Genomic DNA, 12,682 nt, shown 5'->3' on the forward strand with positions numbered 1-12,682 from the left:
GCAAATCGCTGATATGGTTCATGGTCTGATGGATTAATAAACCCTAGCACAGGGTCATAGTATGTATCTTCTTATAAAAAGTCAGAAATACCAGGTTTTTTGGTTTTCCCTCGGTGTTGCTAGGGTATCTGTGTAGCATGTATAGACATTTTGACCATGGCCAAATATTGCAGCAACACCACAGATTTTCACAGAAATCACTCTTTGGAAAATGCCCAGCTTCAATAATTCACACTGGGCAGGTTCCCTCATCATCAGCTCAAGCACATCCTTGCTCGCAGTCCTGGTGAAAGAGCTTGGTACAGTCAGTTTGATTTGTTGTCTTTCTGCCAGAGATTTCCCTCCTAAATCTGACTCTTTGGGCTGCGTGACTCCAACCCCATAGCTGAAGAGCAACATCATGTGGCTGTTATGCCAGGCTCTTTTAAATATTTGTTTCATTTGAAGAGCTAATAAGAGGAATTGAGCATTGTTGGTGTTCAGCACTGCCCTATTGGAGAATAATATAAATCACATGAGGCAGAAAAGCACATTGCCTACGTCAAACAAACCAACTGTACTGTTCACTCAGGGAGGAAAAAATGGGATTTGAATACCATCCCATCTCAGTGAAGCTGGGTAATAATGAAACAGAGATCCACAAAAACTCATTCTTCTGTTAGGAACAAGCTGGACTGAGAGCAGGCACATGGAAGAAGAGAAAGGACTTAAAGAATTGAAAACAAAATTGAAAACAGAAATAAAGAAGACAACAAACAAATGAGCAAGACACAGGAACCTCAGCACTGTCTACACTGATACACTGATAACTATTTGAGAACATGTAGCTACTCTGGTGACTATTAATTCTGTCAGGAAAAAGGGAGCAACCAGTGTAAGTAAATTAAATAGAAAGAAATTTAGGATGCATGCTACAAATAGTGCAATTTGTCCAAAAGACTTTTCAAAAACATTAATGAAGATTTTCTGCTGGGTAAGCTGGTATAATTGTGCTGCACTGTATATTGATTATACAAGAGAAGAAATCTAAGCTAAGACTTCATGCTGTTAATACCTTGTCAAACTGGGCTAAATGTTGTTTCTTGGACTATTTATATTGGAAATTGAAGTACTGATAACATTTTTTATGCTTAGTTTCTTATTTTTTATTATTAATTTAGAACAGCAGTTAGATATCATCTGTAAACATCATCTGTGTTGCTGGTTGTTTTTATAAACAAAATTATATATCATTGTCAAGACATAGCCTTCAAACCTAGAGAGAGAAACTTAAGTTGTGTAAAATCATTAGAACTTCCATGGTAAATTAAAAAAAAATACTTCTTCACTTACTAAAAAAACATATTCAAGGCAAGTAAAAAAAAAAACCCTCAAGTATTTGGAGTGATTCAGTTCTAAACCAGAGGTTAGCACTTATAGTTTGAAATGATTTTATTTTTTGTTTGTTTGAAGGAGGTTAGTTCTGCTGGAATGCCATGCTTTTATACTATATAAACAGGAAAAGAGAAATGAATGAGTGTGTTTAGAATGAAGACGTTTGTGATCAGTAGGTGAATTGCAATCTTTAAACTGGTTGGCACTTGTTAGAACTGCATCTCTTCTCAAACAAGGTGCAAGATATGTATGTTCATTCCACCTAGATGTTTAAGCGACAGAACACAAAATCTGGTGTAAGACTTCCTGCACTTAGACATGCCAGTGAATCAATAAAATTCTGGATGACAGTTATTTCTCCCTAGCCAAGTGCCAGATACATTGGTTTTACAAGAGTATACTGGGTCTTCAAGGAAATACATTAAGTGTTATTATAATGAGGATATATGATCAGACTATGATTTCAAGAAGGAGAAACAGGACACAGGATTATCCTCAGAAAATTAAAAATCTATCTGTCTTTTTGGGGCAAGATTTTCACTTTCAAGTGGAAATCAGCTTCGAAATTAAGACATTCCACTAAGATGAAATATTATGCTAATGAAGGCTCTCTGACAGGAAAGACTTAAGAAATCAACTTGTCTGGACAGAAGAGAATCTGGATCTGAATGAAACACCTTCTGATGGATCTCCAGATCCAACAGTGAGAATGTATAGATTAAGAAATTTTTCTCTTTCACTTTCTCACTCTTTTACAAAGATGCCAATAATGTATGCAATTGATAACAGTGCTACTGCAATAGGAGTTATGTGCATGTTATTTTAACCTAAGGTAAACATTAATTTAAATTTATAATAATAAAGTTTTCCTTATCAAACCCAGTTGTAAATCCAGAAACTAAGTATTAGCATCTTAAATACCCAAGTCTCCAGCATATTACTTCATTCGTTCAAAATGCTACAGTGTGAACCTTAGCTCAGGCACAGGGTCCAGAGGAGGAACTGATATTAAAATGGTCAAGTAAGTAAGTGTCTTCTGGTAGAAGATAATGTCCAGAAAGACATTTCAGCATACAGTGGAAGATCAAAGTGTAAACCTGAGCTGCAAGGACTGCCAAGATATATGCAAACTGTGCCTTTATATCTCTGGATTCCTTTAGTCCATGTGCTGACAGAAAAAACACACAATGAAAAAAACCACATCAAAATTCTGTTGCTTTCCCCAATTCTAATGGTTACCTGCAGGCATTTTGCAGGTAACCATTAGAATTTTTTTTGCAGACCATTGTTTGGTCCAGGTTGGTGAGAGGGTTCTCTATGTGGCATGAATAATAGTCTGTCAAGTGTGATATTGCAGTCAATATCACAAATCAAGCTGCTTCATTTCTGCTGGCTCCCATAAGATGGAATAGATCCCTCAGTGAATTAATGATAAAAGTTTACCTGTGACTACTCCAGTCATCTATTTGTTAGGTACATTGTATATGAGGTTTGTAGCTTAAAATGTAAGCTTTTAAGCAGATCTGTATATTACAGAATTACATTATCACAGAATATTCTCATCATATTGGATGCATCATCAAGTCCAACTTGTGACCCTGCACAGGACCACCCCAAAGAGCCACACCATGTGCCTGAGAGCATTGTCCAAATATTGGGGAGCCTGTTCCAATTCCTCAACCCCCTCTGGTGAAGAGCCCTCTACTAATGTCCAACTTAACCCTCCCCTGACACAGCTTCAGGACATTCTCTTGAATCCTGTCATTGGTCAAAACAGAGAAAACATCAGTGTTTGCCACGCCTCTTCTCCTCAAAAGGAAGTTGTAGGCTGCAATGTGGTCTCCCCTCAATCTCCTCCAGGTTGAACAGACCAAATGACCTCAGCCACTTCTCATATAGCTTCGCCTCAAGGTCTTTTACCTTCTTTGTTGCCCTCCTTTGGACACTCTCTAATGGCTCAATGTCTTTCTTGAATTGTGATGCCCAAAACTGCCCCCAGCACTCGAGGTGAGGCCACCCTAGTGCAGGGCAGGACAATCCCCTCCCTTGCCCTTGTTATTTCTGAAGCATGAATTTGATAGCTGCTGCCTTATTATCATTTTTATTATAAGATTCCATATAATTCAGCCATTAAAAGGGTTTTAATAAACAGCTAGGTTAGAGTTGACACACAGCTTGAACTGACTGCAGTGGCCAAACATAAATAGGTACAAGCCAAATAGAAAGAAAAAAGTGAGGGTTGGTAATTTAAATTAGCTGTGGAAGAGCAACAGGCTTTTTGATAGACTTGACTGACAACATCAGAAGAAAGCACAGTGAATTACTTTGTTATTAGTTAGACTCTAAGACAATTTCAGCAAAGAAATGACCAGTGGCAGAAAGCTGTACCTTGATTATTAAATGCAGTTAAAACAAAAGTTCCAAGATTGATTCTTAAAGCACAATAAAATTCTAAATATTTTGGAACTTAGCTTGATTATCTTCCTATAACAAAATGGTCCAGGAGGAACAATAGAGAAGAGGTGTGGAGGAAGCAGAAGAGAATGAAAACCATAAAAAATCATGCAGCAGATAAGGACAGAAAAACAGTACATGGAAAGGAAGCATTACAGGATGTAATTTTATTAATTTACAATATAACTGAGCAGACATGGTGTTAACCAAAAATGTAGAAGCCAATGAAACACAATAATGACTGTAGAGTATAACATACAATAGTAACTGCATGTGAGTTTTGTAGGTTAATACACTCTAAATTGATCAGCGCTGAAACATGGGAATGCAGAACTCAAGCAGTTTTCCATACCAAAAATATACCCTTTTATTCTCAAGTTGCACTAGAATAGATTATGTAGAATACTATTAACTATGACTTTCTTGATGATTCTTTAAGTAGAGACTAGAGAACATATATGTACTGAGTGGTAGTACCAAAAAGGGTATAATTCACCACAAAGAATAGAGCCATTTTGTATTTTTATTATATAAACAAAGTATTTGTTTGTTATGTTACTTAGTTTGTACTTTTAAGAAGAATGGATCATGAATCCTTCTCAGATTCTGGTCCAAAAAGACAAGGAGTACAACAGTAGCATGAGAAAGGGGAGAAGACTTTAAAAGACATGAAGGAAAATATTTGGAAACTTGAAACTTACAAGGAACAATCAATTACATAAGTTCATTCCATACTGATGAGAAGGTTTAGAGGTTTTTACTCTACTTTTATTCTGAACATTACTCATCTAGACAAACTGAAATACCAGTCTTCTTGCACAAGCTGTGTCCTGATTACTGAAAAGCAGTCTCACATCAAGGGATACAGCAAGCTAGGACACAGAGATTCCTCTCCCTGCAGGAGATGAAGTCCATTGCCAAGACACTTCAGAGCAGCATGCTGAGGCCTGTGAATGCAATAGGACATGCAGAGGAAGCGGATAACTGAGATGAGAGAAAAGAGACACATTATGCTGATGAAGGCTCTCTGGCAGAAAGGCTCTATCAGATTTAAAATAATGCATAGGGTTACTCACAAAGAGGAAGCTTTGACTGCCAGCTTGTCAGGAGAGAACAGCAAACCTCTGAATGAGAGGTTTTCTAATCCAACAGGGAGCCAGTGTTGAGTTGGACTGGCAGGGTAAGGCTATGACAAAACAGAGATGCAGCAATAGGGTAGACTGGACAAAAAATTAGTGGTAAGGACTGAGAGAAAAATGAAAGTAAATCTGAACAAAACAGAAAAAATATTGGAAAAAACCCTGCTAGGTGTAGTGTGTCTAACATTACTGTAAAAACCCATCTACAATTTGAAAGGTACATAGAAACACCTGCTGATAATCTTCCATTGGAAAATACTACTGATATTAAGCAACCTCAGCTGTGGCAGAGGAAAACTTGAAACAAAAGACAGGAGAAACAAATTTCAGAAAGTCGTGTTAAGAAAACTTCCCTGTCTGATCATTCCAGAGCCACTCTGGCAGTGACACTCCAATCACCAAGACTGTCACTGACGGGACCAAAGCCACTTAGCAGCAGGCAGCCCCAGTGAGCTCCTCAGCAGTCCCTGCACATCCCACTCTCAGTCAGTCAGTCCAGGTTTCCCAGAGCAGTCTGACACGCCTGGATCCTTAAATTCAGTCATAGCACTACAACAGCAGAACAGCTCGAGCCGGTGCCCCCGAGGAGGGACCCTAGCAAAGGAATCCCTGGGCTTTTACACCCTGACAGCCTGTGCACTCCATGGTCTGGAGCCTCCCATCTGAGCCATCCTCTCCTGCTGTGTGTCTGTGTCCGGTCGTGTTGTGGTGCACCAGTTTAGTTGTTCTCTTGCACTGGGTGATTGGGAATTTGCACAGAATAGTTTTGTATTGCACTGTATATTTTATCTTACATCATGTGGTTTGTTACCCCGTTTCCCCATCACATGGTCTTTCCCTCACCTGTCTGGTACCACCTGGTGGTCTCTCCCCTGGGTTACCCCTCCCCTTGCCACTCCTCACTGGTGTCCCATTGGCTGTGGACATCTCCCTCTGTCCCCATCCCAGGGGCTATAAAAGCTCCCTACTGCCAGGGTACACCCTCTTTCTCCCATGGGTTTGTCTGCCTGATGTGTGTCTTGGAATAAAAGACAACATTTCTCACGTGGAGGAGAGAGCTTCTCTAATCTTTTGCCTTCGTCTATGAAGTATTGTGTGGGCAAGGGTCTATAGCTAGCCGGAGTGGACCCCGACAGCCTAGGAAACACATTTCTTCACGGTCAGCTGTCTGGAACACAGGTCCCTTGTCCTTTGTTATGCAAAGTGTCCCCTGTTTCTTGCCTGGAGCTTCTCCACTCCCCTCCACCCTCTCAGCCTGCAGCTTGCTCTGCAGCTACACACCCAGCTACCCACACCAAATGCATTCCTCAGCACTTGCTTCAGCTTCACCAAGAGCTTCAAACACTTCAAACACTGAGGTTTTATGTTTCAAATCGTAGAGCAATCCCGCAGCTATGCTGCCTGCAGCATTCTGACAGAATGCAAATTTATGGCAGCAGAGGCAGCTCTGATGGCTCAGTCACACCTAAGAGCCCAGCAGGTTTCAGATCCACAAATAAAAGCAAACATGTATTATAGCCTTGCCCAGTCCTGGGTCATCAGTGTACTGCACTGAGATAATGCTCATCAAGGTGTTCATAAAGGTAATACATAAGAAAAACTCTTATTCATAAGTAGTTTTTAAATGTTCTCATGAAAAAATGTGTTAAACACAGAAATTTCCCAATCCAAGGCCAATTGAAGTCAATGGCAGCTTGGACTGGACTTTACACTAAAAAAAAAAATAAAAAAAACCAAAAAAAACCCCAACAAAACAAAAAAAACCCAAACAAACAAAAAAAACCCCACAACGTATACAGAATTTTGGTTTTCTTCAGTGATTCATTTTATTAATAAATAAGTCCCTTTAAAAATAAACTGTGGTTTTTAAGTGCCAATTTAGTTGCTGGCCCAGAAATAAAAAAAAAAATAAAATTGGGTAAGACTTAGTCATGGCTAGATTTTCAGGTTGAGCACAAATATGTAGATAAACATGTAAACTACAGGCAAGCAGACACCATGATTCAGGGGCACCAGTAATTACACCAAGATTGAAGAAACAAATCTTTCTTAGCATACTATACTGAGAAATCAGTGGGTTTGGGCTGGTTTTGTTTTCTTTATGAACAAGACATAGAAATTAATGGTTGATAAATGACACACAACAGAGTGATGCTGCTGCTGTTTAAAACATAAATGTTCTCCCCAAATGTCATACATTTTATTTCTTGTCATATTACTTTGTCCAGAGCTCATAAATGAAATGCATACAACTTTCTATCAACACTCTCAAATATTAGCAGGTATTGAATAAATTTAATGTTAGAGTATTTCTGTTCATTTTTGTGTCCAATGTTTAACTACTTTAGATATTTGGGATTCTATTTCTAAAGGATTAATAAAGCCAAGTGCTTGCTTTATTGCTTTTTAAAAATAGATTAGGCAAAGAAAGAACCAAAGAAAATTTTACAGAGAGGATAACTTCTATTGTACCATTAGCAAAAAGTGTTAGGAATTCACAAAACATATGAGTTTAAGAATATGAAACAGTTACCAGAGAGAAAATTATTTGAACAATCAAGTGAGGAAAATACAGTAAAAAACAAACCTGCACCCAGACAGCAGCAGTGTGAGAGGCAATCTGGCAATGTGTCAAGGTAGATGCTTCCTTTTTCATTTTAGAACTCAAACTTATCATTATAGCCTCAGTTTGGACACATGGCTCAGATCCAAGAAAAATCATAAAGCCAAATCCTTTCCAGGAGGTTTTAATATGATCACTAAAGAAAGATTTCAGCAAGCTGAAAATATTTAGCTGAACTTTTCCAAAACACCATTCATGAAAACCACTCTCAGGCTTGTAATTTCCCAGCCTCCAAGGTTAACTGCCTCCCTAAGATGCAGCTGGTTTCTTCCATTATCTGCAAAACACCTTCATACCATCCTCTCCACTAATATCTCATAGCTCTCTACAACATATCCCCCCCTAGGTACTTCAGATAGCAAGACTAATATTTATAGCTTATGCTCAGTTATATCATTCATTCTCTTCTACCAACAACTTTACTTTCAATAATGAAAATGTCCTCTAGATAACAGGCACAAAACCATGCCAAATTTTTTTAATATGCCATCTTGAAGAGATTTTAAATAGTTCTTACACTGCTGCCTACCTGAAACACACACCAGAACCTGCCCTGGAAAATTAATACTTCCAACAACCTTGCCACTAAATTTGTCCTTTCAAACAACCTTTCCAGAGTCTGATGTGTACTGAATGGATCCAGGTTGTACCTCAAGTCATAATTTAAGCTTACCAAAGACTTCCACAACCACCACAAAAATACTGCCTGCAGCAGATCCATCAAAATCCTCAGATTCTTTACCTCAGTTTCTTGATGAATACTGCTGTATTCATAGTACTACATTCAGTACTGTTGCTAAAATTATGTGTGTGGAAATAAACAACCATTATGCACCAAAAGAAACTCATACAGTTAATCAATAAAGGACAGAATCATCCAGCTACCAGTAGGGGAAAAATATTTCTGAGAAAAAAATTTCGTGATCATCTCAGTCTACATTTTCACAAAATAAACTTTGGAAGTATGTTCGTAATTATATGAGACAGCAAAAATCATCAATTCTATAGGAATATTGGTTCTAGGACATAAGTAACCACTCCACCCACAAACAGACACATAAATATGTTCATGCACAATGTGCAATGCACCTAAATTTCAGCTGATTTGTTCTCCCTGTCTTTGGCAGGTAGCTACCTTACTTCCCCTTCCATATTAAGATCCCCTTTTTTCTCAAATGATTTTGCTGATATAATAATTAAATATAAAAATGGTTCTAAATCTAAAACTGTTCTCAAATTGTATTTATTATTAAAGGTTGCTTTTTTTAGACTTCAGTCCTGAAAAATCTACATGCCCAAATTATTTGCTTCTTATATTGTATCATCCACTTAAAAATTTTGGCTGGTCGGAACAACTTGCTTCCTCTCAAAATGATCCTTATCAAAACTGAAGATAGAGTCTCTTATAACTGTCATATTTTAGGAGTCTGAGTAGACTGTTACCCATTTTTATCTCATCTCTTTGAGTTTCTCATTCCCTTTTTGCAGTAGAAGGGCACTTAGCAGTATTGTGCATGAAATAGATGGGTGACTAACCATCCCAACAAAGCTCTTGAAATAAAAAAGGGGTTAACGTCATTATCCAAACTGACTTCCTGTTAACAGATGGCACAACGTATTCTCTCCTCATTTTTGCAAATCAAGATGGTTTTGTTTGAGTTAAACTATATTTTTAGGTGTCTGTCTTGTCATGAGTTTGGTCTATATCATATAACTATGGCTACTTAAAAATTGGGCATGTAATCTAAATTAGTCATGAAAGCTCCACCCTGGTTTCTGTGGGCTCTAAATTCCCTGGCCTTACAGACTCCTCCAGAAGGTGATTCATCCCATTCTGAAATAAGTGTCTAGGACAGGTGGGACAGATTTCTCCCATAAGACTGAGAGTTAACCAACCTCCTTGGTAACTTGTTTGAGTCATTTTTACAGCCTCACATTACAAATACTTCATCATATTACTGATCTGAATATTGTAGAGTCAGATTCATGACCTTTACCAGCTTATTTTTTTTTTAATTTTATTTGGGAAGATATTTCTATGCAGTATGTATTCATAATACAATTGTTTTTCTTCTGTTTGTCTCCAAACCTTTGCTACACCTGGATATAAAATGAGTACTCTCATTTTGATGTCTGGAAACTCAAAATGCTACTTTCAACTTTTACTTTCAATCACTTTTAAATTGAGTTCATCGATTCAATAAAGTATTTAATTTCTTTCATTAAGAACACAGACTAATGTGTATATTGATTAATTAATCCTTTTAAAATCTTTAGACGTCTTTGTACAATCCTCAACTAACTATAACTTTAAAAAAAAAAAAAAAAAAAAAAGTAAAATTGCTAGCCCTTTTATTAGGTAATAGCTTTATCCTGGCTATTTTTCAGTCTTTGCAGACCAGGCCTTATAAAATCTGTGGAAGTTTGTCCAAATGTTTTTATGGTACTTCATCCTGGCTAGAAGTTTGTTGTGGTGTCCTTATCAATTAACTGCTTCTAAGATTTTGAACAATAATTCCTGGTCTACTTCACTGTGTATACTTCCTACTTCCTCATGCTGTAGAAGTCATATTGGCAAACATCCATTTTACTAATAAAAGAGCTGCATAAGTTATTGAGCAAACTACTTTCCTACCCTAGGAAAAATTTGTCTTTTATTAAAGTTATTGACTTAAACTAACCCTTTCTAATAATGACTGCTCTACTAAACATAGTGGATCAAGAAATACTCTCAGTTATGTAATACATACAACTGCACAGAATTGTTTGTGCACCCAAGGGTTAAACAGAAAAGAGCATCAAATTTCTGTAGTAGGAGTTTTAGTTGACACCCATTCAAAACTTTAACTCTCCACTGGAAATTCAGAACAAATGCTACAGAGAGTGCTGCAAGAAATCTCAGGAGACATTGTTTATCCATTATCGGTTTGTGATTTTTTTTTTTCTTTAGATTTTATACTCATTTCACCTCTTTTGTGTATTATTTTCTTTAAAGGTCTTCTAGGGAGCTAATGGAGCCATAAGACACAGGTCTGCCACTGGCTGACAGAAATCTCTGAGCTGAACATTTTGACGCACCACCTTAGCAGATCAAAGTGTTCTTTCTGTGCCTCCTTGTGTTTTGTACAAAAATTAATTTTGCTACAACTGTGTAATGGATGTTTGCAAAATATGCAGCAAGGATCTACATATGTTTCTGTACAGAACTTTTATTAAAGTTGATGGAATTAGATAGTCATAACTAATGGAAGTGTTACATGCTTATCTGTTTATCTGAATGCCATATGCACCTCTCTTTTTATGAGTAAAATGAACAGCAGAATTTTTTTTTTTTTTGGCACATTACATTGTGGCTAAAAGCTTTAGCTAAGCAGTAAAGCAGCCAAGCCCACAGATTTACACAGCTTTACCATCTCTGGTCTTTCCTGCCACTCACTTTTGGGCACAGGTGTAATTAATTTAAATTGAGGGTGTTTACCCTACTCCTTTGTAAGATCAAGCTCAAACTACAGTTAAGGATGCTCTTTTTCCTTTATTTTCTTTCATTGTAACATAGGTACAACATTTTGAGGTTGTGTGGTGTATAACAAAAAGTGGTCGGAAATGAAGACCAGAGGAAATTTTTCCTTGTATAATCTAAGATTTTTCCTTTTAATTCTATCTCTGTATTTGTTCTATTAGATGGAAAAAATACACATGGGACCAGTGAGGAGGGCAGTGGCTTGGTTGCACCTGCTTTCATCTGGGCTGGAGTTCATATTTTTCTTAAGTAGCTGGTACAGTACTGTGTTTCTAGGATTTAGTATGCAAATAATGTTGGCAGCATTCTGATGTTTTGGCTGTTACTGAGTACTGTATACTCTAAATGAATGAATTTTCAGCATCTTATGCTCTGCAAGTCAGGAGATAGATAGACCAAAAGCTGGGATGGAGCACAGCTGACCTGGTCTGTCCAAAAGGAGATACCATACCATCCATGGAGTGTCATGTTCAGTATATAAACTAAGGGAGTTAGTCAGAGGTGGCGGATTGCTGGGTATCAGTCAGTGGGTAGTAACTGCAGCCTTCTCTGGATCCTGGTTATCCCACCTCTGAGGGTGGGGAAGAAGGGGGTTAGGGGGAAGGAGAGGACGGGACAAAGCAACAGAGAATCATAGCACCATAGAATGGCTTGGGTTGGAAGGTACTTAAAGGTCTTCTAATTCCAAGCCTGCTACCCTGGGCAGGGACGCCTTGGATTAGGCCAGTGTGCTCAAAGTCTTATCCAGCCTGGCACTGAGCACTTCGAGAGATGGGACATCCACAGATGCTCTGGGTAATCTGTAGCTGTGCCTTACCTTGTTCACAGTAAAGAATTTCTTCCTGATATCGGTTCTCAACCCACACTCTACAGTATAAATCCATTTCCCCTTGTTTTATTACTAGCTGACCTGTCAAAATGGCCCTCTCCAACTTTTTTGAAGACTCTGCTTGAAAAGGATGAGGTTGTGCAAGGCTCTGGGGTAGGCAGCAGTGCCCAGCTCCCAGGTATGAGGTTACAGCTCTCAGGAAAACACCCTTCATGACATCACTGCCTCTTTGGAAAGTTAGTTCACTGCCACCCTGCTCTCTGCAGTCATTTGACACCAGCTGCTTCCCAAATCCAGGAGTCGGAAGTCTGAGTCTCTGCTGTGGGAAGCATAGAGCAAAGAAGTTTCTCTGACATTCTGGCTCCTGTTTATCTTCCCCCCACTACCTGTTGTTTTTCCCTGGGGGACTGCAAAAACCCTTGCACCCAAGTAAACAGTGTCACCAGCTTCTGGAGTGGAAATTGTCAGGAGATAAGCTTCCCTGGAGGTGTTGGTATTAGCCTTGATATCTGAGGGAGGTTTGAGGCAGGCATGAAATGACCCCATGCCATAGGCAGAGACACCTTGCACCAGAGCACCTTGCAGCAGACACTGTCAGCAGGATGGCCAGCTGTGTCCTGAGGTGCATCTGGTACAGCATTGATCCCCTTGAAATTTTCTTACCAGAAAATTGAGCACATTTGAAACAGCAGCTAGTGCTCACTGCCTACTTGCTGTCCTTCAGATAAGATTCAGTATGTCAG

Source organism: Onychostruthus taczanowskii, unplaced genomic scaffold (genome assembly GCF_017590055.1).
Source record: "Onychostruthus taczanowskii isolate IOZ18803 unplaced genomic scaffold, ASM1759005v1 scaffold8, whole genome shotgun sequence".
NCBI classification, from domain to species: domain Eukaryota; kingdom Metazoa; phylum Chordata; class Aves; order Passeriformes; family Passeridae; genus Onychostruthus; species Onychostruthus taczanowskii.